We start from the raw sequence: 24,912 nt of genomic DNA, 5'->3' as shown, positions 1-24,912 counted from the left end.
CACATCCATTCTTTTGCTCTCTAGCCCCTGGCTTGGGACTCACCCTCACTGGCTGAGGAGTGAAGTTCTGCATACCAACGTTGAATAGAAGGTATGATTGTGATTGGTTTGAGATGGGTGGGAGGTCAAGAACAGGGAAAAGCAAGTCACCTTCCCTTCTAGTCTCCTCTTCTATGCCTACCTGCCGTTCACTCACTCTGTCTTTGTTTCATTCTCTCCTTCCTCAACACCCCATCTCACTCACTGGCTCTATCATTTGTGCTCTTTCCCCTTGCTCTTCATTTCATAGTGGAAACATCTCTTGAATGGATCATTAGAAAATGAGGTTACATAAAATTAAAAATCTACTTATTGGAAACCAAAAATATCACAAGACTGAATGTAAGCCATTTCTTCAATAAAAGGGATTTTTTAGGCACCCCCCAAAAAACACATAAAACACCACTAGTGCTAGAAGAATATTATACGAGCTTGAAGACAGAATTGGGCAAATTCATTTGCAGTTGAAACTGAAGTTTGGTACTTATTCAGATATTATATGCACTGCCAATTTTTAGCTGAGATTCTGAAGGAACGCAGAGACAAAATGGACTTAAAGTTTTGTCAGAAGTGGGATTCAAACCCACGCCTCCAGGAGAGACTGCGGCTTTAATGCAGTGCCTTAGACCACTCGGCCATCCTGACCACAAGTTGGTTGTTCATCTACATAGTGAGAAAGATAGTGTGAACAAAAAAAACACACATCTTAGGCCATGAGTGGCTATAGCAAGAAAAAAACTCACTGCACTTTTCCAAAAAGACAACCATATAAGCCCATGTGAGGGAAATGATCTGATTTTCTCCCTCAAGAAAAAAGAAGATTAAACACAGGTTTGTCAGAAGTGGGATTTGAACCCACGCCTCCAGAAGAGACTGCGACCTGAACGCAGCGCCTTAGACCACTCGGCCATCCTGACTTGCATTTGCAGCAGCTTCCACAAGCCAGACAGCCATGCAAGTTTGGTACCGAAAAGGCATGCCCTCAATTTATTTATCCCATTATAAGCATTTCCAACATATCTTTGAACAATCCATACAGAGCAGTACCTATGAAGAACTCTTTAGACCTTTAAAGCGTACAAAGAGAAAGTGCTATTCACCAGCCACTTGAACGGCACAAAGCTGCTTTGAAATTGCGTCAACAGCCACATCTTGGCTGACTAAAGCAAATTCAACAAGGGAGCTCTATGTCACAACATAGGGTGGAATACGCAAATCTAAGCAGCCCCTGATCACAGCCCTGAGGACATTGCTGTAAGTGTGCTGGAGTACAGCTGTCTACCAGGTGCTTGGCATTCTTCCAAATTTGCATGGCCTGTCTGGCCAGGGAATACAAGAGCATGACTCTTCTAGATGAGCTCTTACATGGGTACTAAGCTCATTTGGTAAGGATTGCACTTTATCAGCAAGACTTTGTACAACAGAAATATATGAGAAACCCAAGCTCTCTTGACTAGACGAGGACGGAATAACGTCCCAGGTGAAGACGAACAGATGCAACTTCCATCAGATGTTATCCTGATGAAGAAGATTATATCTCCAAAAGTCATGTCAGAAGTGGGATTCGAACCCACGCCTCCAGAGGAGACTGCGGCCTAAACACAGCGCCTTAGACCACTCGGCCATCCTGACAGTGGAGAGTCCTAAGAAATGTATAAAAGTCACTCAGAAATTTCTGCGACCATGCAAGCTTGAAATAATTTCAACCTTCAAACACAAGGTGCAACTTTTTGCACAGGACAATAAACACAGAAGATCACATATGAAAGCATTTCATTTCACAGGTGTACTGTTTTTATGCTTTTAGAATAACTTATACCTCTCACCAGCTATTTAGGGTTCTGTATCCTACTCACAAAATTACCTTGCCTGCGACCTCTCTCTTTATACACAAACAACTACTGCTCAGGAAGTAGGAAGGCAGAAGGTGGGGCAGTTTATGCAAATTTATGCTGTCAATGTGCCTTGCAGATTCATGCAGAATTTCTAGTTCCTTGCTGGAAACAAGAGAGCAGGCCTTGTTTCAGATCAACTGTCCCTAGCAAGGAACGTCTGAGCACATCCATTCTTTTGCTCTCTAGCCCCTGGCTTGGGACTCACCCTCACTGGCTGAGGAGTGAAGTTCTGCATACCAACGTTGAATAGAAGGTATGATTGTGATTGGTTTGAGATGGGTGGGAGGTCAAGAACAGGGAAAAGCAAGTCACCTTCCCTTCTAGTCTCCTCTTCTATGCCTACCTGCCGTTCACTCACTCTGTCTTTGTTTCATTCTCTCCTTCCTCAACACCCCATCTCACTCACTGGCTCTATCATTTGTGCTCTTTCCCCTTGCTCTTCATTTCATAGTGGAAACATCTCTTGAATGGATCATTAGAAAATGAGGTTACATAAAATTAAAAATCTACTTATTGGAAACCAAAAATATCACAAGACTGAATGTAAGCCATTTCTTCAATAAAAGGGATTTTTTAGGCACCCCCCAAAAAACACATAAAACACCACTAGTGCTAGAAGAATATTATACGAGCTTGAAGACAGAATTGGGCAAATTCATTTGCAGTTGAAACTGAAGTTTGGTACTTATTCAGATATTATATGCACTGCCAATTTTTAGCTGAGATTCTGAAGGAACGCAGAGACAAAATGGACTTAAAGTTTTGTCAGAAGTGGGATTCAAACCCACGCCTCCAGGAGAGACTGCGGCTTTAATGCAGTGCCTTAGACCACTCGGCCATCCTGACCACAAGTTGGTTGTTCATCTACATAGTGAGAAAGATAGTGTGAACAAAAAAAACACACATCTTAGGCCATGAGTGGCTATAGCAAGAAAAAAACTCACTGCACTTTTCCAAAAAGACAACCATATAAGCCCATGTGAGGGAAATGATCTGATTTTCTCCCTCAAGAAAAAAGAAGATTAAACACAGGTTTGTCAGAAGTGGGATTTGAACCCACGCCTCCAGAAGAGACTGCGACCTGAACGCAGCGCCTTAGACCACTCGGCCATCCTGACTTGCATTTGCAGCAGCTTCCACAAGCCAGACAGCCATGCAAGTTTGGTACCGAAAAGGCATGCCCTCAATTTATTTATCCCATTATAAGCATTTCCAACATATCTTTGAACAATCCATACAGAGCAGTACCTATGAAGAACTCTTTAGACCTTTAAAGCGTACAAAGAGAAAGTGCTATTCACCAGCCACTTGAACGGCACAAAGCTGCTTTGAAATTGCGTCAACAGCCACATCTTGGCTGACTAAAGCAAATTCAACAAGGGAGCTCTATGTCACAACATAGGGTGGAATACGCAAATCTAAGCAGCCCCTGATCACAGCCCTGAGGACATTGCTGTAAGTGTGCTGGAGTACAGCTGTCTACCAGGTGCTTGGCATTCTTCCAAATTTGCATGGCCTGTCTGGCCAGGGAATACAAGAGCATGACTCTTCTAGATGAGCTCTTACATGGGTACTAAGCTCATTTGGTAAGGATTGCACTTTATCAGCAAGACTTTGTACAACAGAAATATATGAGAAACCCAAGCTCTCTTGACTAGACGAGGACGGAATAACGTCCCAGGTGAAGACGAACAGATGCAACTTCCATCAGATGTTATCCTGATGAAGAAGATTATATCTCCAAAAGTCATGTCAGAAGTGGGATTCGAACCCACGCCTCCAGAGGAGACTGCGGCCTAAACACAGCGCCTTAGACCACTCGGCCATCCTGACAGTGGAGAGTCCTAAGAAATGTATAAAAGTCACTCAGAAATTTCTGCGACCATGCAAGCTTGAAATAATTTCAACCTTCAAACACAAGGTGCAACTTTTTGCACAGGACAATAAACACAGAAGATCACATATGAAAGCATTTCATTTCACAGGTGTACTGTTTTTATGCTTTTAGAATAACTTATACCTCTCACCAGCTATTTAGGGTTCTGTATCCTACTCACAAAATTACCTTGCCTGCGACCTCTCTCTTTATACACAAACAACTACTGCTCAGGAAGTAGGAAGGCAGAAGGTGGGGCAGTTTATGCAAATTTATGCTGTCAATGTGCCTTGCAGATTCATGCAGAATTTCTAGTTCCTTGCTGGAAACAAGAGAGCAGGCCTTGTTTCAGATCAACTGTCCCTAGCAAGGAACGTCTGAGCACATCCATTCTTTTGCTCTCTAGCCCCTGGCTTGGGACTCACCCTCACTGGCTGAGGAGTGAAGTTCTGCATACCAACGTTGAATAGAAGGTATGTTTGTGATTGGTTTGAGATGGGTGGGAGGTCAAGAGCAGGGAAAAGCAAGTCACCTTCCCTTCTAGTCTCCTCTTCTATGCCTACCTGCCGTTCACTCACTCTGTCTTTGTTTCATTCTCTCCTTCCTCAACACCCCATCTCACTCACTGGCTCTATCATTTGTGCTCTTTCCCCTTGCTCTTCATTTCATAGTGGAAACATCTCTTGAATGGATCATTAGAAAATGAGGTTACATAAAATTAAAAATCTACTTATTGGAAACCAAAAATATCACAAGACTGAATGTAAGCCATTTCTTCAATAAAAGGGATTTTTTAGGCACCCCCCAAAAAACACATAAAACACCACTAGTGCTAGAAGAATATTATACGAGCTTGAAGACAGAATTGGGCAAATTCATTTGCAGTTGAAACTGAAGTTTGGTACTTATTCAGATATTATATGCACTGCCAATTTTTAGCTGAGATTCTGAAGGAACGCAGAGACAAAATGGACTTAAAGTTTTGTCAGAAGTGGGATTCGAACCCACGCCTCCAGGAGAGACTGTGGCCTTAATGCAGTGCCTTATACCACTCGGCCATCCTGACCACAAGTTGCTTGTTCATCTACATAGTGAGAAAGATAGTGTGAACAAAAAAAACACACATCTTAGGCCATGAGTGGCTATAGCAAGAAAAAAACTCACTGCCCTTTTCCAAAAAGACAACCATATAAGCCCATGTGAGGGAAATGATCTGATTTTCTCCCTCAAGAAAAAAGAAGATTAAACACAGGTTTGTCAGAAGTGGGATTTGAACCCACGTCTCCTGAAGAGACTGCGACCTGAACGCAGCGCCTTAGACCACTCGGCCATCCTGACTTGCTTTTTCAGTACCTTCCACAAGCCAGACTGCCATGCAAGTTTGGTACCGAAAAGGCATGCCCTCAATTTATTTATCCCATTATAAGCATTTCCAACAGATCTTTGAACAATCCATACAGAGCAGTACCTATGAAGAACTCTTTAGACCTTTAATGAGTACAAAGAGAAAGTGCTATTCACCAGCCACTTGAACGGCCCAAAGCTGCTTTGAAATTGAGTCAACAGCCACATCTTGGCTGACTAAAGCAAATTCAACAAGGGAGCTCAATGTCACAACATAGGGTGGAATACACAAATCTAAGCAGCCCCTGATCACAGCCCTGAGGACATTGCTGTAAGTGTGCTGGAGTACAGCTGTCTACCAGGTGCTTGGTATTCTTCCAAATTTGCATGGCCTGTCTGGCCAGGGAATACAAGAGCATGACTTTTCTAGATGAGCTCTTACATGGGTCCTAAGCTCATTTGGTAAGGATTGCACTTTATCAGCAAGACTTTGTAAAACAGAAATATATGAGAAACCCAAGCTCTCTTGACTAGACGAGGACGGAATAACGTCCCAGGTGAAGACGAACAGATGCAACTTCCATCAGATGTTATCCTGATGAAGAAGATTATATCTCCAAAAGTCATTTCAGAAGTGGGATTCGAACCCACGCCTCCAGAGGAGACTGCAGCCTAAACACAGCGCCTTAGACCACTCGGCCATCCTGACAGTGAAGAGTCCTAAGAAATGTATAAAAGTCACTTAGAAATTTCTGCGTCCATGCAAGCTTGAAATAATTTCAACCTTCAAACACAAGGTGCAACTTTTTGCACAGGACAATAAACACAGAAGATCACATATGAAAGCATTTCATTTCACAGGTGTACTGTTTTTATGCTTTTAGAATAACTTATACCTCTCACCAGCTATTTAGGGTTCTGTATCCTACTCACAAAATTACCTTGCCTGCGACCTCTCTCTTTATACACAAACAACTACTGCTCAGGAAGTAGGAAGGCAGAAGGTGGGGCAGTTTATGCAAATTTATGCTGTCAATGTGCCTTGCAGATTCATGCAGAATTTCTAGTTCCTTGCTGGAAACAAGAGAGCAGGCCTTGTTTCAGATCAACTGTCCCTAGCAAGGAACGTCTGAGCACATCCATTCTTTTGCTCTCTAGCCCCTGGCTTGGGACTCACCCTCACTGGCTGAGGAGTGAAGTTCTGCACACCAACGTTGCATAGAAGGTATGTTTGTGATTGGTTTGAGATGGGTGGGAGGTCAAGAGCAGGGAAAAGCAAGTCACCTTCACTTCTAGTCTCCTCTTCTATGCCTACCTGCCGTTCACTCACTCTGTCTTTGTTTCATTCTCTCCTTCCTCAACACCCCATCTCCCTCACTGGCTCTATCATTTGTGCTCTTTCCCCTTGCTCTTCATTTCATAGTGGAAACATCTCTTGAATGGATCATTAGAAAATGAGGTTACATAAAATTAAAAATCTACTTTTTGGAAACCAAAAATATCACAAGACTGAATGTAAGCCATTTCTTCAATAAAAGGGATTTTTTAGGCACCCCCCAAAAAACACATAAAACACCACTAGTGCTAGAAGAATATTATACGAGCTTGAAGACAGAATTGGGCAAATTCATTTGCAGTTGAAACTGAAGTTTGGTACTTATTCAGATATTATATGCACTGTCAATTTTTAGCTGAGATTCTGAAGGAACGCAGAGACAAAATGGACTTAAAGTTTTGTCAAAAGTGGGATTCGAACCCATGCCTCCAGGAGAGACTGCGGCCTTAACGCAGCGCCTTAGACCACTCGGCCATCCTGACCACATGTTTCTTGTCCATCTACATAGTGAGAAAGATAGTGTGAACAAAAAAAACACACATCTTAGGCCATAAGTGGCTATAGCAAGAAAAAAACTCACTGCACTTTTCCAAAAAGACAACCATATAAGCCCATGTGAGGAAAATGATCTGATTTTCTCCCTCAAGAAAAAAGAAGATTAAACACAGGTTTGTCAGAAGTGGGATTTGAACCCACGCCTCCAGAAGAGACTGCGACCTGAACGCAGCGCCTTAGACCACTCGGCCATCCTGACTTGCATTTTCAGTACCTTCCACAAGCCAGACCGCCATGCAAGTTTGGTACCGAAAAGGCATGCCCTCAATTTATTTATCCCATTATAAGCATTTCCAACAGATCTTTGAACAATCCATACAGAGCAGTACCTATGAAGAACTCTTTAGACCTTTAATGAGTACAAAGAGAAAGTGCTATTCACCAGCCACTTGAACGGCCCAAAGCTGCTTTGAAATTGAGTCAACAGCCACATCTTGGCTGACTAAAGCAAATTCAACAAGGGAGCTCAATGTCACAACATAGGGTGGAATACGCAAATCTAAGCAGCCCCTGATCACAGCCCTGAGGACATTGCTGTAAGTGTGCTGGAGTACAGCTGTCTACCAGGTGCTTGGCATTCTTCCAAATTTGCATGGCCTGTCTGGCCAGGGAATACAAGAGCATGACTCTTCTAGATGAGCTCTTACATGGGTCCTAAGCTCATTTGGTAAGGATTGCACTTTATCAGCAAGACTTTGTAAAACAGAAATATATGAGAAACCCAAGCTCTCTTGACTAGACGAGGACGGAATAACGTCCCAGGTGAAGACGAAGAGATGCAACTTCCATCAGATGTTATCCTGATGAAGAAGATTATATCTCCAAAAGTCATTTCAGAAGTGGGATTCGAACCCACACCTCCAGAGGAGACTGCAGCCTAAACACAGCGCCTTAGACCACTCGGCCATCCTGACAGTGAAGAGTCCTAAGAAATGTATAAAATCACTTAGAAATTTCTGCGTCCATGCAAGCTTGAAATAATTTCAACCTTCAAACACAAGGTGCAACTTTTTGCACAGGACAATAAACACAGAAGATCACATATGAAAGCATTTCATTTCACAGGTGTACTGTTTTTATGCTTTTAGAATAACTTATACCTCTCACCAGCTATTTAGGGTTCTGTATCCTACTCACAAAATTATCTTGCCTGCGACCTCTCTCTTTATACACAAACAACTATTGCTCAGGAAGTAGGAAGGCAGAAGGTGGGGCAGTTTATGGAAATTTATGCTGTCAATGTGCCTTGCAGATTCATGCAGAATTTCTAGATCCTTGCTGGAAACAAGAGAGCAGGCCTTGTTTCAGATCAACTGTCCCTAGCAAGGAACGTCTGAGCACATCCATTCTTTTGCTCTCTAGCCCCTGGCTTGGGACTCACCCTCACTGGCTGAGGAGTGAAGTTCTGCATACCAACGTTGCATAGAAGGTATGTTTGTGATTGGTTTGAGATGGGTGGGAGGTCAAGAGCAGGGAAAAGCAAGTCACCTTCACTTCTAGTCTCCTCTTCTATGCCTACCTGCCGTTCACTCACTCTGTCTTCGTTTCATTCTCTCCTTCCTCAACACCCCATCTCACTCACTGGCTCTATCATTTGTGCTCTTTCCCCTTGCTCTTCATTTCATAGTGGAAACATCTCTTGAATGGATCATTAGAAAATGAGGTTACATAAAATTAAAAATCTACTTATTGGAAACCAAAAATATCACAAGACTGAATGTAAGCCATTTCTTCAATAAAAGGGATTTTTTAGGCACCCCCCAAAAAACACATAAAACACCACTAGTGCTAGAAGAATATTATACGAGCTTGAAGACAGAATTGGGCAAATTCATTTGCAGTTGAAACTGAAGTTTGGTACTTATTCAGATATTATATGCACTGCCAATTTTTAGCTGAGATTCTGAAGGAACGCAGTGACAAAATGGACTTAAAGTTTTGTCAGAAGTGGGATTCGAACCCACGCCTCCAGGAGAGACTGTGGCCTTAACGCAGCGCCTTAGACCACTCGGCCATCCTGACCACATGTTGCTTGTCCATCTACATAGTGAGAAAGATAGTGTGAACAAAAAAAACACACATCTTAGGCCATAAGTGGCTATAGCAAGAAAGAAACTCACTGCACTTTTCCAAAAAGACAACCAAATAAGCCCATGTGAGGAAAATGATCTGATTTTCTCCCTCAAGAAAAAAGAAGATTAAACACAGGGTTGTCAGAAGTGGGATTTGAACCCACGCCTCCAGAAGAGACTGCGACCTGAACGCAGCGCCTTAGACCACTCGGCCATCCTGACTTGCATTTGCAGCACCTTCCACAAGCCAGAAAGCCATGCAAGTTTGGTACCGAAAAGGCATGCCCTCAATTTATTTATCCCATTATAAGCATTTCCAACAGATCTTTGAACAATCCATACAGAGCAGTACCTATGAAGAACTCTTTAGACCTTTAAAGCGTACAAAGAGAAAGTGCTATTCACCAGCCACTTGAACGGCCCAAAGCTGCTTTGAAATTGCGTCAACAGCCACATCTTGGCTGACTAAAGCAAATTCAACAAGGGAGCTCAATGTCACAACATAGGGTGGAATACGCAAATCTAAGCAGCCCCTGATCACAGCCCTGAGGACATTGCTGTAAGTGTGCTGGAGTACAGCTGTCTACCAGGTGCTTGGCATTCTTCCAAATTTGCATGGCCTGTCTGGCCAGGGAATACAAGAGCATGACTCTTCTAGATGAGCTCTTACATGGGTCCTAAGCTCATTTGGTAAGGATTGCACTTTATCAGCAAGACTTTGTACAACAGAAATATATGAGAAACCCAAGCTCTCTTGACTAGACGAGGACGGAATAACGTCCCAGGTGAAGACGAAGAGATGCAACTTCCATCAGATGTTATCCTGATGAAGAAGATTATATCTCCAAAAGTCATGTCAGAAGTGGGATTTGAAAACACGCCTCCAGAGGAGACTGCGGCCTATACACAGCGCCTTAGACCACTCGGCCATCCTGACAGTGGACAGTCCTAAGAAATGTATAAAAGTCACTCAGAAATTTCTGCGTCCATGCAAGCTTGAAATAATTTCAACCTTCAAACACAAGGTGCAACTTTTTGCACAGGACAATAAACACAGAAGATCACATATGAAAGCATTTCATTTCACAGGTGTACTGTTTTTATGCTTTTAGAATAACTTATACCTCTCACCAGCTATTTAGGGTTCTGTATCCTACTCACAAAATTACCTTGCCTGCGACCTCTCTCTTTATACACAAACAACTACTGCTCAGGAAGTAGGAAGGCAGAAGGTGGGGCAGTTTATGCAAATTTATGCTGTCAATGTGCCTTGCAGATTCATGCAGAATTTCTAGTTCCTTGCTGGAAACAAGAGAGCAGGCCTTGTTTCAGATCAACTGTCCCTAGCAAGGAACGTCTGAGCACATCCATTCTTTTGCTCTCTAGCCCCTGGCTTGGGACTCACCCTCACTGTCTGAGGAGTGAAGTTCTGCATACCAACGTTGCATAGAAGGTATGTTTGTGATTGGTTTGAGATGGGTGGGAGGTCAAGAGCAGGGAAAAGCAAGTCACCTTCACTTCTAGTCTCCTCTTCTATGCCTACCTGCCGTTCACTCACTCTGTCTTTGTTTCATTCTCTCCTTCCTCAACACCCCATCTCACTCACTGGCTCTATCATTTGTGCTCTTTCCCCTTGCTCTTCATTTCATAGTGGAAACATCTCTTGAATGGATCATTAGAAAATGAGGTTACATAAAATTAAAAATCTACTTATTGAAAACCAAAAATATCACAAGACTGAATGTAAGCCATTTCTTCAATAAAAGGGATTTTTTAGGCACCCCCCAAAAAACACATAAAACACCACTAGTGCTAGAAGAATATTATACGAGCTTGAAGACAGAATTGGGCAAATTCATTTGCAGTTGAAACTGAAGTTTGGTACTTATTCAGATATTATATGCACTGTCAATTTTTAGCTGAGATTCTGAAGGAACGCAGAGACAAAATGGACTTAAAGTTTTGTCAGAAGTGGGATTCGAACCCACGCCTCCAGGAGAGGCTGCGGCCTTAACGCAGCGCCTTAGACCACTCGGCCATCCTGACCACATGTTGCTTGTCCATCTACATAGTGAGAAAGATAGTGTGAACAAAAAAAACACACATCTTAGGCCATAAGTGGCTATAGCAAGAAAAAAACTCACTGCACTTTTCCAAAAAGACAACCATATAAGCCCATGTGAGGAAAATGATCTGTTTTTCTCCCTCAAGAAAAAAGAAGATTAAACACAGGTTTGTCAGAAGTGGTATTTGAACCCACGCCTCCAGAAGAGACTGCGACCTGAACGCAGCGCCTTAGACCACTCGGCCATCCTGACTTGCATTTTCAGTACCTTCCAGAAGCCAGACCTCCATGCAAGTTTGGTACCGAAAAGGCATGCCCTCAATTTATTTATCCCATTATAAGCATTTCCAACAGATCTTTGAACAATCCATACAGAGCAGTACCTATGAAGAACTCTTTAGACCTTTAATGAGTACAAAGAGAAAGTGCTATTCACCAGCCACTTGAACGGCCCAAAGCTGCTTTGAAATTGAGTCAACAGCCACATCTTGGCTGACTAAAGCAAATTCAACAAGGGAGCTCAATGTCACAACATAGGGTGGAATACACAAATCTAAGCAGCCCCTGATCACAGCCCTGAGGACATTGCTGTAAGTGTGCTGGAGTACAGCTGTCTACCAGGTGCTTGGCATTCTTCCAAATTTGCATGGCCTGTCTGGCCAGGTAATACAAGAGCATGACTCTTCTAGATGAGCTCTTACATGGGTCCTAAGCTCATTTGGTAAGGATTGCACTTTATCAGCAAGACTTTGTACAACAGAAATATATGAGAAACCCAAGCTCTCTTGACTAGACGAGGACGGAATAACGTCCCAGGTGAAGACGAAGAGATGCAACTTCCATCAGATGTTATCCTGATGAAGAAGATTATATCTCCAAAAGTCATTTCAGAAGTGGGATTCGAACCCACGCCTCCAGAGGAGACTGCAGCCTAAACACAGCGCCTTAGACCACTCGGCCATCCTGACAGTGAAGAGTCCTAAGAAATGTATAAAAGTCACTTAGAAATTTCTGCGTCCATGCAAGCTTGAAATAATTTCAACCTTCAAACACAAGGTGCAACTTTTTGCACAGGACAATAAACACAGAAGATCACATATGAAAGCATTTCATTTCACAGGTGTACTGTTTTTATGCTTTTAGAATAACTTATACCTCTCACCAGCTATTTAGGGTTCTGTATCCTACTCACAAAATTATCTTGCCTGCGACCTCTCTCTTTATACACAAACAACTATTGCTCAGGAAGTAGGAAGGCAGAAGGTGGGGCAGTTTATGGAAATTTATGCTGTCAATGTGCCTTGCAGATTCATGCAGAATTTCTAGATCCTTGCTGGAAACAAGAGAGCAGGCCTTGTTTCAGATCAACTGTCCCTAGCAAGGAACGTCTGAGCACATCCATTCTTTTGCTCTCTAGCCCCTGGCTTGGGACTCACCCTCACTGGCTGAGGAGTGAAGTTCTGCATACCAACGTTGCATAGAAGGTATGTTTGTGATTGGTTTGAGATGGGTGGGAGGTCAAGAGCAGGGAAAAGCAAGTCACCTTCACTTCTAGTCTCCTCTTCTATGCCTACCTGCCGTTCACTCACTCTGTCTTTGTTTCATTCTCTCCTTCCTCAACACCCCATCTCACTCACTGGCTCTATCATTTGTGCTCTTTCCCCTTGCTCTTCATTTCATAGTGGAAACATCTCTTGAATGGATCATTAGAAAATGAGGTTACATAAAATTAAAAATCTACTTATTGGAAACCAAAAATATCACAAGACTGAATGTAAGCCATTTCTTCAATAAAAGGGATTTTTTAGGCACCCCCCAAAAAACACATAAAACACCACTAGTGCTAGAAGAATATTATACGAGCTTGAAGACAGAATTGGGCAAATTCATTTGCAGTTGAAACTGAAGTTTGGTACTTATTCAGATATTATATGCACTGCCAATTTTTAGCTGAGATTCTGAAGGAACGCAGTGACAAAATGGACTTAAAGTTTTGTCAGAAGTGGGATTCGAACCCACGCCTCCAGGAGAGACTGCGGCCTTAACACAGCGCCTTAGACCACTCGGCCATCCTGACCACATGTTGCTTGTCCATCTACATAGTGAGAAAGATAGTGTGAACAAAAAAAAACACACATCTTAGGCCATAAGTGGCTATAGCAAGAAAAAAACTCACTGCACTTTTTTTTCCAAAAATACAACCATATAAGCCCATGTGAGGGAAATGATCTGATTTTCTCCCTCAAGAAAAAAGAAGATTAAACACAGGTTTGTCAGAAGTGGGATTTGAACCCACGCCTCCAGAAGAGACTGCAACCTGAACGCAGCGCCTTAGACCACTCGGCCATGCTGACTTGCATTTGCAGCAGCTTCCACAAGCCAGACAGCCATGCAAGTTTGGTACCGAAAAGGCATGCCCTCAATTTATTTATCCCATTATAAGCATTTCCAACAGATCTTTGAACAATCCATACAGAGCAGTACCTATGAAGAACTCTTTAGACCTTTAAAGCGTACAAAGAGAAAGTGCTATTCACCAGCCACTTGAACGGCCCAAAGCTGCTTTGAAATGGAGTCAACAGCCACATCTTGGCTGACTAAAGCAAATTCAACAAGGGAGCTCAATGTCACAACATAGGGTGGAATACGCAAATCTAAGCAGCCCCTGATCACAGCCCTGAGGACATTGCTGTAAGTGTGCTGGAGTACAGCTGTCTACCAGGTGCTTGGCATTCTTCCAAATTTGCATGGCCTGTCTGGCCAGGGAATACAAGAGCATGACTCTTCTAGATGAGCTCTTACATGGGTCCTAAGCTCATTTGGTAAGGATTGCACTTCATCAGCAAGACTTTGTACAACAGAAATATATGAGAAACCCAAGCTCTCTTGACTAGACGAGGACGGAATAACGTCCCAGGTGAAGACGAAGAGATGCAACTTCCATCAGATGTTATCCTGATGAAGAAGATTATATCTCCAAAAGTCATGTCAGAAGTGGGATTCGAACCCACGCCTCCAGAGGAGACTGCGGACTAAACACAGCGCCTTAGACCACTCGGCCATCCTGACAGTGGAGAGTCCTAAGAAATGTATAAAAGTCACTCAGAAATTTCTGCGTCCATGCAAGCTTGAAATAATTTCAACCTTCAAACACAAGGTGCAACTTTTTGCACAGGACAATAAACACAGAAGATCACATATGAAAGCATTTCATTTCACAGGTGTACTGTTTTTATGCTTTTAGAATAACTTATACCTCTCACCAGCTATTTAGGGTTCTGTATCCTACTCACAAAATTACCTTGCCTGCGACCTCTCTCTTTATACACAAACAACTACTGCTCAGGAAGTAGGAAGGCAGAAGGTGGGGCAGTTTATGCAAATTTATGCTGTCAATGTGCCTTGCAGATTCATGCAGAATTTCTAGTTCCTTGCTGGAAACAAGAGAGCAGGCCTTGTTTCAGATCAACTGTCCCTAGCAAGGAACGTCTGAGCACATCCATTCTTTTGCTCTCTAGCCCCTGGCTTGGGACTCACCCTCACTGGCTGAGGAGTGAAGTTCTGCATACCAACGTTGAATAGAAGGTATGTTTGTGATTGGTTTGAGATGGGTGGGAGGTCAAGAGCAGGGAAAAGCAAGTCACCTTCCCTTCTAGTCTCCTCTTCTATGCCTACCTGCCGTTCACTCACTCTGTCTTTGTTTCATTCTCTCCTTCCTCAACACCCCATCTCACTCACTGGCTCTATCATTTGTGATCTTTCCCATTGCTCTTCATTTCATAGTGGAAACATCTCTTGAATGGATCATTAGAAAATGAGGTTACATAAAATTAAAAATCTACTTATTGGAAACCAAAAATATCACAAGACTGAATGTAAGCCATTTCTTCAATAAAAGGGATTTTTTAGGCACCCCCCAAAAAACACATAAAACACCACTAGTGCTAGAAGAATATTATACGAGCTTGAAGACAGAATTGGGCAAATTCATTTGCAGTTGAAACTGAAGTTTGGTACTTATTCAGATATTATATGCACTGCCAATTTTTAGCTGAGATTCTGAAGGAACGCAGTGACAAAATGGACTTAAAGTTTTGTCAGAAGTGGGATTCGAACCCACGCCTCCAGGAGAGACTGCGGCCTTAACGCAGCGCCTTAGACCACTCGGCCATCCTGACCACATGTTGCTTGTCCATCTACATAGTGAGAAAGATAGTGTGAACAAAAAAAACACACATCTTAGGCCATAAGTGGCTATAGCAAGAAAGAAACTCACTGCACTTTTCCAAAAAGACAACCAAATAAGCCCATGTGAGGAAAATGATCTGATTTTCTCCCTCAAAAAAAAAGAAGATTAAACACAGGTTTGTCAGAAGTGGGATTTGAACCCACGCCTCCAGAAGAGACTGCGACCTGAACGCAGCGCCTTAGACCACTCGGCCATCCTGACTTGCATTTGCAGCACCTTCCACAAGCCAGAAAGCCATGCAAGTTTGGTACCGAAAAGGCATGCCCTCAATTTATTTATCCCATTATAAGCATTTCCAACAGATCTTTGAACAATCCATACAGAGCAGTACCTATGAAGAACTCTTTAGACCTTTAAAGCGTACAAAGAGAAAGTGCTATTCACCAGCCACTTGAACGGCCCAAAGCTGCTTTGAAATTGCGTCAACAGCCACATCTTGGCTGACTAAAGCAAATTCAACAAGGGAGCTCAATGTCACAACATAGGGTGGAATACGCAAATCTAAGCAGCCCCTGATCACAGCCCTGAGGACATTGCTGTAAGTGTGCTGGAGTACAGCTGTCTACCAGGTGCTTGGCATTCTTCCAAATTTGCATGGCCTGTCTGGCCAGGGAATACAAGAGCATGACTCTTCTAGATGAGCTCTTACATGGGTCCTAAGCTCATTTGGTAAGGATTGCACTTTATCAGCAAGACTTTGTACAACAGAAATATATGAGAAACCCAAGCTCTCTTGACTAGACGAGGACGGAATAACGTCCCAGGTGAAGATGAACAGATGCAACTTCCATCAGATGTTATCCTGATGAAGAAGATTATATCTCCAAAAGTCATGTCAGAAGTGGGATTCGAACCCACGTCTCCAGAGGAGACTGCAGCCTAAACACAGCGCCTTAGACCACTCGGCCATCCTGCCAGTGAAGAGTCCTAAGAAATGTATAAAAGTCACTCAGAAATTTCTGCGTCCATGCAAGCTTGAAATAATTTCAACCTTCAAACACAAGGTGCAACTTTTTGCACAGGACAATAAACACAGAAGATCACATATGAAAGCATTTCATTTCACAGGTGTACTGTTTTTATGCTTTTAGAATAACTTATACCTCTCACCAGCTATTTAGGGTTCTGTATCCTACTCACAAAATTATCTTGCCTGCGACCTCTCTCTTTATACACAAACAACTACTGCTCAGGAAGTAGGAAGGCAGAAGGTGGGGCAGTTTATGCAAATTTATGCTGTCAATGTGCCTTGCAGATTCATGCAGAATTTCTAGATCCTTGCTGGAAACAAGAGAGCAGGCCTTGTTTCAGATCAACTGTCCCTAGCAAGGAACGTCTGAGCACATCCATTCTTTTGCTCTCTAGCCCCTGGCTTGGGACTCACCCTCACTGGCTGAGGAGTGAAGTTCTGCATACCAACGTTGCATAGAAGGTATGTTTGTGATTGGTTTGAGATGGGTGGGAGGTCAAGGGCAGGGAAAAGCAAGTCACTTTCACTTCTAGTCTCCTCTTCTATGCCTACCTGCCGTTCACTCACTCTGTCTTTGTTTCATTCTTTCCTTCCTCAACACCCCATCTCACTCACTCGCTCTATCATTTGTGCTCTTTCCCCTTGCTCTTCATTTCATAGTGGAAACATCTCTTGAATGGATCATTAGAAAATGAGGTTACATAAAATTAAAAATCTACTTATTGGAAACCAAAAATATCACAAGACTGAATGTAAGCCATTTCTTCAATAAAAGGGATTTTTTAGGCACCCCCCAAAAAACACATAAAACACCACTAGTGCTAGAAGAATATTATACGAGCTTGAAGTCAGAATTGGGCAAATTCATTTGCAGTTGAAACTGAAGTTTGGTACTTATTCAGATATTATATGCACTGCCAATTTTTAGCTGAGATTCTGAAGGAACGCAGTGACAAAATGGACTTAAAGTTTTGTCAGAAGTGGGATTTGAACCCACGCCTCCAGGAGAGACTGCGACCTTAACGCAGCGCCTTAGACCACTCGGCCATCCTGACCACATGTTGCTTGTCCATCTACATAGTGAGAAAGATAGTGTGAACAAAAAAAAACACACATCTTAGGCCATAAGTGGCTATAGCAAGAAAAAAACTCACTGCACTTTTCCAAAAAGACAACCATATAAGCCCATGTGAGGGAAATGATCTGATTTTCTCCCTCAAGAAAAAAGAAGATTAAACACTGGTTTGTCAGAAGTGGGATTTGAACCCACGCCTCCAGAAGAGACTGCAACCTGAACGCAGCGCCTTAGACCACTCGGCCATCCTGACTTGCATTTGCAGCAGCTTCCACAAGCCAGACAGCCATGCAAGTTTGGTACCGAAAAGGCATGCCCTCAATTTATTTATCCCATTATAAGCATTTCCAACAGATCTTTGAACAATCCATACAGAGCAGTACCTATGAAGAACTCTTTAGACCTTTAAAGCGTACAAAGAGAAAGTGCTATTCACCAGCCTTTTGAACGGCCCAAAGCTGCTTTGAAATTGAGTCAACAGCCACATCTTGGCTGACTAAAGCAAATTCAACAAGGGAGCTCAATGTCACAACATAGGGTGGAATACGCAAATCTAAGCAGCCCCTGATCACAGCCCTGAGGACATTGCTGTAAGTGTGCTGGAGTACAGCTGTCTACCAGGTGCTTGGCATTCTTCCAAATTTGCATGGCCTGTCTGGCCAGGGAATACAAGAGCATGACTCTTCTAGATGAGCTCTTACATGGGTCCTAAGCTCATTTGGTAAGGATTGCACTTTATCAGCAAGACTTTGTACAACAGAAATATATGAGAAACCCAAGCTCTGTTGACTAGACGAGGACGGAATAACGTCCCAGGTGAAGACGAACAGATGCAATTTCCATCAGATGTTATCCTGATGAAGAAGATTATATCTCCAAAAGTCATGTCAGAAGTGGGATTCGAACCCACGCCTCCAGAGCAGACTGCAGACTAAACACAGCGCCTTAGACCACTCGGCCATCCTGACAGTGGAGAGTCCTAACAAATGTATAAAAGTCACTCAGAAATTTCTGCGTCCATGCAAGCTTGAAATAATTTCAACCTTCAAACACAAGGTGCAACTTTTTGCACAGGACAATAAACACAGAAGATCACATATGAAAGCATTTCATTTCACAGGTGTACTGTTTTTATGCTTTTAGAATAACTTATACCTCTCACCAGCTATTTAGGGTTCTGTATCCTACTCACAAAATTACCTTGCCTGCGACCTCTCTCTTTATACACAAACAACTACTGCTCAGGAAGTAGGAAGGCAGAAGGTGGGGCAGTTTATGCAAATTTATGCTGTCAATGTGCCTTGCAGATTCATGCAGAATTTCTAGTTCCTTGCTGGAAACAAGAGAGCAGGCCTTGTTTCAGATCAACTGTCCCTAGCAAGGAACGTCTGAGCACATCAATTCTTTTGCTCTCTAGCCCCTGGCTTGGGACTCACCCTCACTGGCTGAGGAGTGAAGTTCTGCATACCAACGTTGAATAGAAGGTATGTTTGTGATTGGTTTGAGATGGGTGGGAGGTCAAGAGCTGGGGAAAGCAAGTCACCTTCCCTTCTAGTCTCCTCTTCTATGCCTACCTGCCGTTCACTCACTCTGTCTTTGTTTCATTCTCTCCTTCCTCAACACCCCATCTCACTCACTGGCTCTATCATTTGTGCTCTTTCCCCTTGCTCTTCATTTCATAGTGGAAACATCTCTTGAATGGATCATTAGAAAATGAGGTTACATAAAATTAAAAATCTACTTATTGGAAACCAAAAATATCACAAGACTGAATGTAAGCCATTTCTTCAATAAAAGGGATTTTTTAGGCACCCCCCAAAAAACACATAAAACACCACTAGTGCTAGAAGAATATTATACGAGCTTGAAGACAGAATTGGGCAAATTCATTTGCAGTTGAAACTGAAGTTTGGTACTTATTCAGATATTATATGCACTGCCAATTTTTAGCTGAGATTCTGAAGGAACGCAGAGACAAAATGGACTTAAAGTTTTGTCAGAAGTGGGATTCAAACCCACGTCTCCAGGAGAGACTGCGGTCTTAATGCAGTGCCTTAGACCACTCGGCCATCCTGACCACAAGATGCTTGTTCATCTACATAGTGAGAAAGATAGTGTGAACAAAAAAAACACACATCTTAGGCCATGAGTGGCTATAGCAAGAAAAAAACTCACTGCACTTTTCCAAAAAGACAACCATATAAGCCCATGTGAGGGAAATGATCTGATTTTCTCCCTCAAGAAAAAAGAAGATTAAACACAGGTTTGTCAGAAGTGGGATTTGAACCCACGCCTCCAGAAGAGACTGCGACCTGAACGCAGCACCTTAGACCACTCGGCCATCCTGACTTGCATTTGCAGCACCTTCCACAAGCCAGAAAGCCATGCAAGTTTGGTACCGAAAAGGCATGCCCTCAATTTATTTATCCCATTATAAGCATTTCCAACAGATCTTTGAACAATCCATACAGAGCAGTACCTATGAAGAACTCTTTAGACCTTTAAAGCGTACAAAGAGAAAGTGCTATTCACCAGCCACTTGAACGGCCCAAAGCTGCTTTGAAATTGCGTCAACAGCCACATCTTGGCTGACTAAAGCAAATTCAACAAGGGAGCTCAATGTCACAACATAGGGTGGAATACGCAAATCTAAGCAGCCCCTGATCACAGCCCTGAGGACATTGCTGTAAGTGTGCTGGAGTACAGCTGTCTACCAGGTGCTTGGCATTCTTCCAAATTTGCATGGCCTGTCTGGCCAGGGAATACAAGAGCATGACTCTTCTAGATGAGCTCTTACATGGGTCCTAAGCTCATTTGGTAAGGATTGCACTTTATCAGCAAGACTTTGTACAACAGAAATATATGAGAAACCCAAGCTCTCTTGACTAGACGAGGACGGAATAACATCCCAGGTGAAGACGAACAGATGCAACTTCCATCAGATGTTATCCTGATGAAGAAGATTATATCTCCAAAAGTCATTTCAGAAGTGGGATTCGAACCCACGTCTCCAGAGGAGACTGCAGCCTAAACACAGCGCCTTAGACCACTCGGCCATCCTGCCAGTGAAGAGTCCTAAGAAATGTATAAAAGTCACTCAGAAATTTCTGCGTCCATGCAAGCTTGAAATAATTTCAACCTTCAAACACAAGGTGCAACTTTTTGCACAGGACAATAAACACAGAAGATCACATATGAAAGCATTTAATTTCACAGGTGTACTGTTTTTATGCTTTTAGAATAACTTATACCTCTCACCAGCTATTTAGGGTTCTGTATCCTACTCACAAAATTATCTTGCCTGCGACCTCTCTCTTTATACACAAACAACTACTGCTCAGGAAGTAGGAAGGCAGAAGGTGGGGCAGTTTATGCAAATTTATGCTGTCAATGTGCCTTGCAGATTCATGCAGAATTTCTAGATCCTTGCTGGAAACAAGAGAGCAGGCCTTGTTTCAGATCAACTGTCCCTAGCAAGGAACGTCTGAGCACATCCATTCTTTTGCTCTCTAGCCCCTGGCTTGGGAGTCACCCTCACTGGCTGAGGAGTGAAGTTCTGCATACCAACGTTGCATAGAAGGTATGTTTGTGATTGGTTTGAGATGGGTGGGAGGTCAAGGGCAGGGAAAAGCAAGTCACTTTCACTTCTAGTCTCCTCTTCTATGCCTACCTGCCGTTCACTCACTCTGTCTTTGTTTCATTCTTTCCTTCCTCAACACCCCATCTCACTCACTCGCTCTATCATTTGTGCTCTTTCCCCTTGCTCTTCATTTCATAGTGGAAACATCTTTTGAATGGATCATTAGAAAATGAGGTTACATAAAATTAAAAATCTACTTATTGGAAACCAAAAATATCACAAGACTGAATGTAAGCCATTTCTTCAATAAAAGAGATTTTTTAGGCACCCCCCAAAAAACACATAAAACACCACTAGTGCTAGAAGAATATTATACGAGCTTGAAGACAGAATTGGGCAAATTCATTTGCAGTTGAAACTGAAGTTTGGTACTTATTCAGATATTATATGCACTGCCAATTTTTAGCTGAGATTCTGAAGGAACGCAGTGACAAAATGGACTTAAAGTTTTGTCAGAAGTGGGATTTGAACCCACGCCTCCAGGAGAGACTGCGACCTTAACGCAGCGCCTTAGACCACTCGGCCATCCTGACCACATGTTGCTTGTCCATCTACATAGTGAGAAAGATAGTGTGAACAAAAAAAAACACACATCTTAGGCCATAAGAGGCTATAGCAAGAAAAAAACTCACTGCACTTTTCCAAAAAGACAACCATATAAGCCCATGTGAGGGAAATGATCTGATTTTCTCCCTCAAGAAAAAAGAAGATTAAACACAGGTTTGTCAGAAGTGGGATTTGAACCCACGCCTCCAGAAGAGACTGCAACCTGAACGCAGCGCCTTAGACCACTCGGCCATCCTGACTTGCATTTGCAGCAACTTCCACAAGCCAGACAGCCATGCAAGTTTGGTACCGAAAAGGCATGCCCTCAATTTATTTATCCCATTATAAGCATTTCCAACAGATCTTTGAACAATCCATACAGAGCAGTACCTATGAAGAACTCTTTAGACCTTTAAAGCGTACAAAGAGAAAGTGCTATTCACCAGCCTTTTGAACGGCCCAAAGCTGCTTTGAAATTGAGTCAACAGCCACATCTTGGCTGACTAAAGCAAATTCAACAAGGGAGCTCAATGTCACAACATAGGGTGGAATACGCAAATCTAAGCAGCCCCTGATCACAGCCCTGAGGACATTGCTGTAAGTGTGCTGGAGTACAGCTGTCTACCAGGTGCTTGGCATTCTTCCAAATTTGCATGGCCTGTCTGGCCAGGGAATACAAGAGCATGACTCTTCTAGATGAGCTCTTACATGGGTCCTAAGCTCATTTGGTAAGGATTGCACTTTATCAGCAAGACTTTGTACAACAGAAATATATGAGAAACCCAAGCTCTGTTGACTAGACGAGGACGGAATAACGTCCCAGGTGAAGACGAACAGATGCAATTTCCATCAGATGTTATCCTGATGAAGAAGATTATATCTCCAAAAGTCATGTCAGAAGTGGGATTCGAACCCACGCCTCCAGAGCAGACTGCAGACTAAACACAGCGCCTTAGACCACTCGGCCATCCTGACAGTGGAGAGTCCTAAGAAATGTATAAAAGTCACTCAGAAATTTCTGCGTCCATGCAAGCTTGAAATAATTTCAACCTTCAAACACAAGGTGCAACTTTTTGCACAGGACAATAAACACAGAAGATCACATATGAAAGCATTTCATTTCACAGGTGTACTGTTTTTATGCTTTTAGAATAACTTATACCTCTCACCAGCTATTTAGGGTTCTGTATCCTACTCACAAAATTACCTTGCCTGCGACCTCTCTCTTTATACACAAACAACTACTGCTCAGGAAGTAGGAAGGCAGAAGGTGGGGCAGTTTATGCAAATTTATGCTGTCAATGTGCCTTGCAGATTCATGCAGAATTTCTAGTTCCTTGCTGGAAACAAGAGAGCAGGCCTTGTTTCAGATCAACTGTCCCTAGCAAGGAACGTCTGAGCACATCCATTCTTTTGCTCTCTAGCCCCTGGCTTGGGACTCACCCTCACTGGCTGAGGAGTGAAGTTCTGCATACCAACGTTGAATAGAAGGTATGTTTGTGATTGGTTTGAGATGGGTGGGAGGTCAAGAGCTGGGGAAAGCAAGTCACCTTCCCTTCTAGTCTCCTCTTCTATGCCTACCTGCCGTTCACTCACTCTGTCTTTGTTTCATTCTCTCCTTCCTCAACACCCCATCTCACTCACTGGCTCTATCATTTGTGCTCTTTCCCCTTGCTCTTCATTTCATAGTGGAAACATCTCTTGAATGGATCATTAGAAAATGAGGTTACATAAAATTAAAAATCTACTTATTGGAAACCAAAAATATCACAAGACTGAATGTAAGCCATTTCTTCAATAAAAGGGATTTTTTAGGCACCCCCCAAAAAACACATAAAACACCACTAGTGCTAGAAGAATATTATACGAGCTTGAAGACAGAATTGGGCAAATTCATTTGCAGTTGAAACTGAAGTTTGGTACTTATTCAGATATTATATGCACTGCCAATTTTTAGCTGAGATTCTGAAGGAACGCAGAGACAAAATGGACTTAAAGTTTTGTCAGAAGTGGGATTCAAACCCACGCCTCCAGGAGAGACTGCGGCCTTAATGCAGTGCCTTAGACCACTCGGCCATCCTGACCACAAGATGCTTGTTCATCTACATAGTGAGAAAGATAGTGTGAACAAAAAACAACACACATCTTAGGCCATGAGTGGCTATAGCAAGAAAAAAACTCACTGCACTTTTCCAAAAAGACAACCATATAAGCCCATGTGAGGGAAATGATCTGATTTTCTCCCTCAAGAAAAAAGAAGATTAAACACAGGTTTGTCAGAAGTGGGATTTGAACCCACGCCTCCAGAAGAGACTGCGACCTGAACGCAGCGCCTTAGACCACTCGGCCATCCTGACTTGCATTTGCAGCACCTTCCACAAGCCAAAAAGCCATGCAAGTTTGGTACCGAAAAGGCATGCCCTCAATTTATTTATCCCATTATAAGCATTTCCAACAGATCTTTGAACAATCCATACAGAGCAGTACCTATGAAGAACTCTTTAGACCTTTAAAGCGTACAAAGAGAAAGTGCTATTCACCAGCCACTTGAACGGCCCAAAGCTGCTTTGAAATTGCGTCAACAGCCACATCTTGGCTGACTAAAGCAAATTCAACAAGGGAGCTCAATGTCACAACATAGGGTGGAATACGCAAATCTAAGCAGCCCCTGATCACAGCCCTGACGACATTGCTGTAAGTGTGCTGGAGTACAGCTGTCTACCAGGTGCTTGGCATTCTTCCAAATTTGCATGGCCTGTCTGGCCAGGGAATACAAGAGCATGACTCTTCTAGATGAGCTCTTACATGGGTCCTAAGCTCATTTGGTAAGGATTGCACTTTATCAGCAAGACTTTGTACAACAGAAATATATGAGAAACCCAAGCTCTCTTGACTAGACGAGGACGGAATAACGTCCCAGGTGAAGACAAAGAGATGCAACTTCCATCAGATGTTATCCTGATGAAGAAGATTATATCTCCAAAAGTCATGTCAGAAGTGGGATTCGAAACCACGCCTCCAGAGGAGACTGCGGCCTATACACAGCGCTTTAGACCACTCGGCCATCCTGACAGTGGAGAGTCCTAAGAAATGTATAAAAGTCACTCAGAAATTTCTGCGTCCATGCAAGCTTGAAATAATTTCAACCTTCAAACACAAGGTGCAACTTTTTGCACAGGACAATAAACACAGAAGATCACATATGAAAGCATTTCATTTCACAGGTGTACTGTTTTTATGCTTTTAGAAT

General features: G+C 42.8%; 29 non-coding genes across 29 annotated transcripts; all 29 read right to left on the bottom strand.

Annotated features, from left to right (window-relative positions):
• Positions 1–601: 601 nt before the first annotated feature.
• TRNAF-AAA (transfer RNA phenylalanine (anticodon AAA)) lies at positions 602–684 on the bottom strand. The gene has a single exon. It is a non-coding gene; the product is annotated as a tRNA-Phe (tRNA).
• A 189-nt stretch (positions 685–873) lies between these two features.
• On the bottom strand, positions 874–956 carry TRNAL-CAG (transfer RNA leucine (anticodon CAG)). The gene has a single exon. It is a non-coding gene; the product is annotated as a tRNA-Leu (tRNA).
• A 632-nt stretch (positions 957–1,588) lies between these two features.
• TRNAL-UAG (transfer RNA leucine (anticodon UAG)) lies at positions 1,589–1,671 on the bottom strand. Its single transcript has one exon. It is a non-coding gene; the product is annotated as a tRNA-Leu (tRNA).
• A 1,026-nt stretch (positions 1,672–2,697) lies between these two features.
• Positions 2,698–2,780, bottom strand: TRNAF-AAA (transfer RNA phenylalanine (anticodon AAA)). The gene has a single exon. It is a non-coding gene; the product is annotated as a tRNA-Phe (tRNA).
• A 189-nt stretch (positions 2,781–2,969) lies between these two features.
• On the bottom strand, positions 2,970–3,052 carry TRNAL-CAG (transfer RNA leucine (anticodon CAG)). The gene has a single exon. It is a non-coding gene; the product is annotated as a tRNA-Leu (tRNA).
• A 632-nt stretch (positions 3,053–3,684) lies between these two features.
• TRNAL-UAG (transfer RNA leucine (anticodon UAG)) lies at positions 3,685–3,767 on the bottom strand. Its single transcript has one exon. It is a non-coding gene; the product is annotated as a tRNA-Leu (tRNA).
• Positions 3,768–5,065: 1,298 nt separating this feature from the next.
• Positions 5,066–5,148, bottom strand: TRNAL-CAG (transfer RNA leucine (anticodon CAG)). The gene has a single exon. It is a non-coding gene; the product is annotated as a tRNA-Leu (tRNA).
• A 632-nt stretch (positions 5,149–5,780) lies between these two features.
• Positions 5,781–5,863, bottom strand: TRNAL-UAG (transfer RNA leucine (anticodon UAG)). Its single transcript has one exon. It is a non-coding gene; the product is annotated as a tRNA-Leu (tRNA).
• Positions 5,864–6,889: 1,026 nt separating this feature from the next.
• On the bottom strand, positions 6,890–6,972 carry TRNAL-AAG (transfer RNA leucine (anticodon AAG)). The gene has a single exon. It is a non-coding gene; the product is annotated as a tRNA-Leu (tRNA).
• A 189-nt stretch (positions 6,973–7,161) lies between these two features.
• TRNAL-CAG (transfer RNA leucine (anticodon CAG)) lies at positions 7,162–7,244 on the bottom strand. The gene has a single exon. It is a non-coding gene; the product is annotated as a tRNA-Leu (tRNA).
• Positions 7,245–7,876: 632 nt separating this feature from the next.
• TRNAL-UAG (transfer RNA leucine (anticodon UAG)) lies at positions 7,877–7,959 on the bottom strand. The gene has a single exon. It is a non-coding gene; the product is annotated as a tRNA-Leu (tRNA).
• A 1,025-nt stretch (positions 7,960–8,984) lies between these two features.
• Positions 8,985–9,067, bottom strand: TRNAL-AAG (transfer RNA leucine (anticodon AAG)). The gene has a single exon. It is a non-coding gene; the product is annotated as a tRNA-Leu (tRNA).
• Positions 9,068–9,256: 189 nt separating this feature from the next.
• Positions 9,257–9,339, bottom strand: TRNAL-CAG (transfer RNA leucine (anticodon CAG)). Its single transcript has one exon. It is a non-coding gene; the product is annotated as a tRNA-Leu (tRNA).
• A 1,741-nt stretch (positions 9,340–11,080) lies between these two features.
• Positions 11,081–11,163, bottom strand: TRNAL-AAG (transfer RNA leucine (anticodon AAG)). Its single transcript has one exon. It is a non-coding gene; the product is annotated as a tRNA-Leu (tRNA).
• Positions 11,164–11,352: 189 nt separating this feature from the next.
• TRNAL-CAG (transfer RNA leucine (anticodon CAG)) lies at positions 11,353–11,435 on the bottom strand. The gene has a single exon. It is a non-coding gene; the product is annotated as a tRNA-Leu (tRNA).
• Positions 11,436–12,067: 632 nt separating this feature from the next.
• TRNAL-UAG (transfer RNA leucine (anticodon UAG)) lies at positions 12,068–12,150 on the bottom strand. The gene has a single exon. It is a non-coding gene; the product is annotated as a tRNA-Leu (tRNA).
• A 1,026-nt stretch (positions 12,151–13,176) lies between these two features.
• On the bottom strand, positions 13,177–13,259 carry TRNAL-AAG (transfer RNA leucine (anticodon AAG)). Its single transcript has one exon. It is a non-coding gene; the product is annotated as a tRNA-Leu (tRNA).
• Positions 13,260–14,168: 909 nt separating this feature from the next.
• On the bottom strand, positions 14,169–14,251 carry TRNAL-UAG (transfer RNA leucine (anticodon UAG)). The gene has a single exon. It is a non-coding gene; the product is annotated as a tRNA-Leu (tRNA).
• A 1,026-nt stretch (positions 14,252–15,277) lies between these two features.
• Positions 15,278–15,360, bottom strand: TRNAL-AAG (transfer RNA leucine (anticodon AAG)). Its single transcript has one exon. It is a non-coding gene; the product is annotated as a tRNA-Leu (tRNA).
• A 189-nt stretch (positions 15,361–15,549) lies between these two features.
• On the bottom strand, positions 15,550–15,632 carry TRNAL-CAG (transfer RNA leucine (anticodon CAG)). Its single transcript has one exon. It is a non-coding gene; the product is annotated as a tRNA-Leu (tRNA).
• Positions 15,633–16,264: 632 nt separating this feature from the next.
• Positions 16,265–16,347, bottom strand: TRNAL-UAG (transfer RNA leucine (anticodon UAG)). The gene has a single exon. It is a non-coding gene; the product is annotated as a tRNA-Leu (tRNA).
• Positions 16,348–17,373: 1,026 nt separating this feature from the next.
• TRNAL-AAG (transfer RNA leucine (anticodon AAG)) lies at positions 17,374–17,456 on the bottom strand. The gene has a single exon. It is a non-coding gene; the product is annotated as a tRNA-Leu (tRNA).
• A 190-nt stretch (positions 17,457–17,646) lies between these two features.
• Positions 17,647–17,729, bottom strand: TRNAL-CAG (transfer RNA leucine (anticodon CAG)). The gene has a single exon. It is a non-coding gene; the product is annotated as a tRNA-Leu (tRNA).
• A 632-nt stretch (positions 17,730–18,361) lies between these two features.
• Positions 18,362–18,444, bottom strand: TRNAL-UAG (transfer RNA leucine (anticodon UAG)). Its single transcript has one exon. It is a non-coding gene; the product is annotated as a tRNA-Leu (tRNA).
• Positions 18,445–19,742: 1,298 nt separating this feature from the next.
• TRNAL-CAG (transfer RNA leucine (anticodon CAG)) lies at positions 19,743–19,825 on the bottom strand. Its single transcript has one exon. It is a non-coding gene; the product is annotated as a tRNA-Leu (tRNA).
• A 1,741-nt stretch (positions 19,826–21,566) lies between these two features.
• On the bottom strand, positions 21,567–21,649 carry TRNAL-AAG (transfer RNA leucine (anticodon AAG)). The gene has a single exon. It is a non-coding gene; the product is annotated as a tRNA-Leu (tRNA).
• A 190-nt stretch (positions 21,650–21,839) lies between these two features.
• On the bottom strand, positions 21,840–21,922 carry TRNAL-CAG (transfer RNA leucine (anticodon CAG)). The gene has a single exon. It is a non-coding gene; the product is annotated as a tRNA-Leu (tRNA).
• Positions 21,923–22,554: 632 nt separating this feature from the next.
• On the bottom strand, positions 22,555–22,637 carry TRNAL-UAG (transfer RNA leucine (anticodon UAG)). Its single transcript has one exon. It is a non-coding gene; the product is annotated as a tRNA-Leu (tRNA).
• A 1,299-nt stretch (positions 22,638–23,936) lies between these two features.
• Positions 23,937–24,019, bottom strand: TRNAL-CAG (transfer RNA leucine (anticodon CAG)). Its single transcript has one exon. It is a non-coding gene; the product is annotated as a tRNA-Leu (tRNA).
• Between the last annotated feature and the right edge of the window lie 893 nt (positions 24,020–24,912).

Source organism: Lissotriton helveticus, chromosome 8, assembly GCF_964261635.1.
Source record: "Lissotriton helveticus chromosome 8, aLisHel1.1, whole genome shotgun sequence".
Lineage (NCBI taxonomy): Eukaryota > Metazoa > Chordata > Amphibia > Caudata > Salamandridae > Lissotriton > Lissotriton helveticus.
The sequence above is the reverse complement of the archived record's forward strand: the minus strand, read 5'-3'. Positions and strand labels throughout refer to the sequence as shown.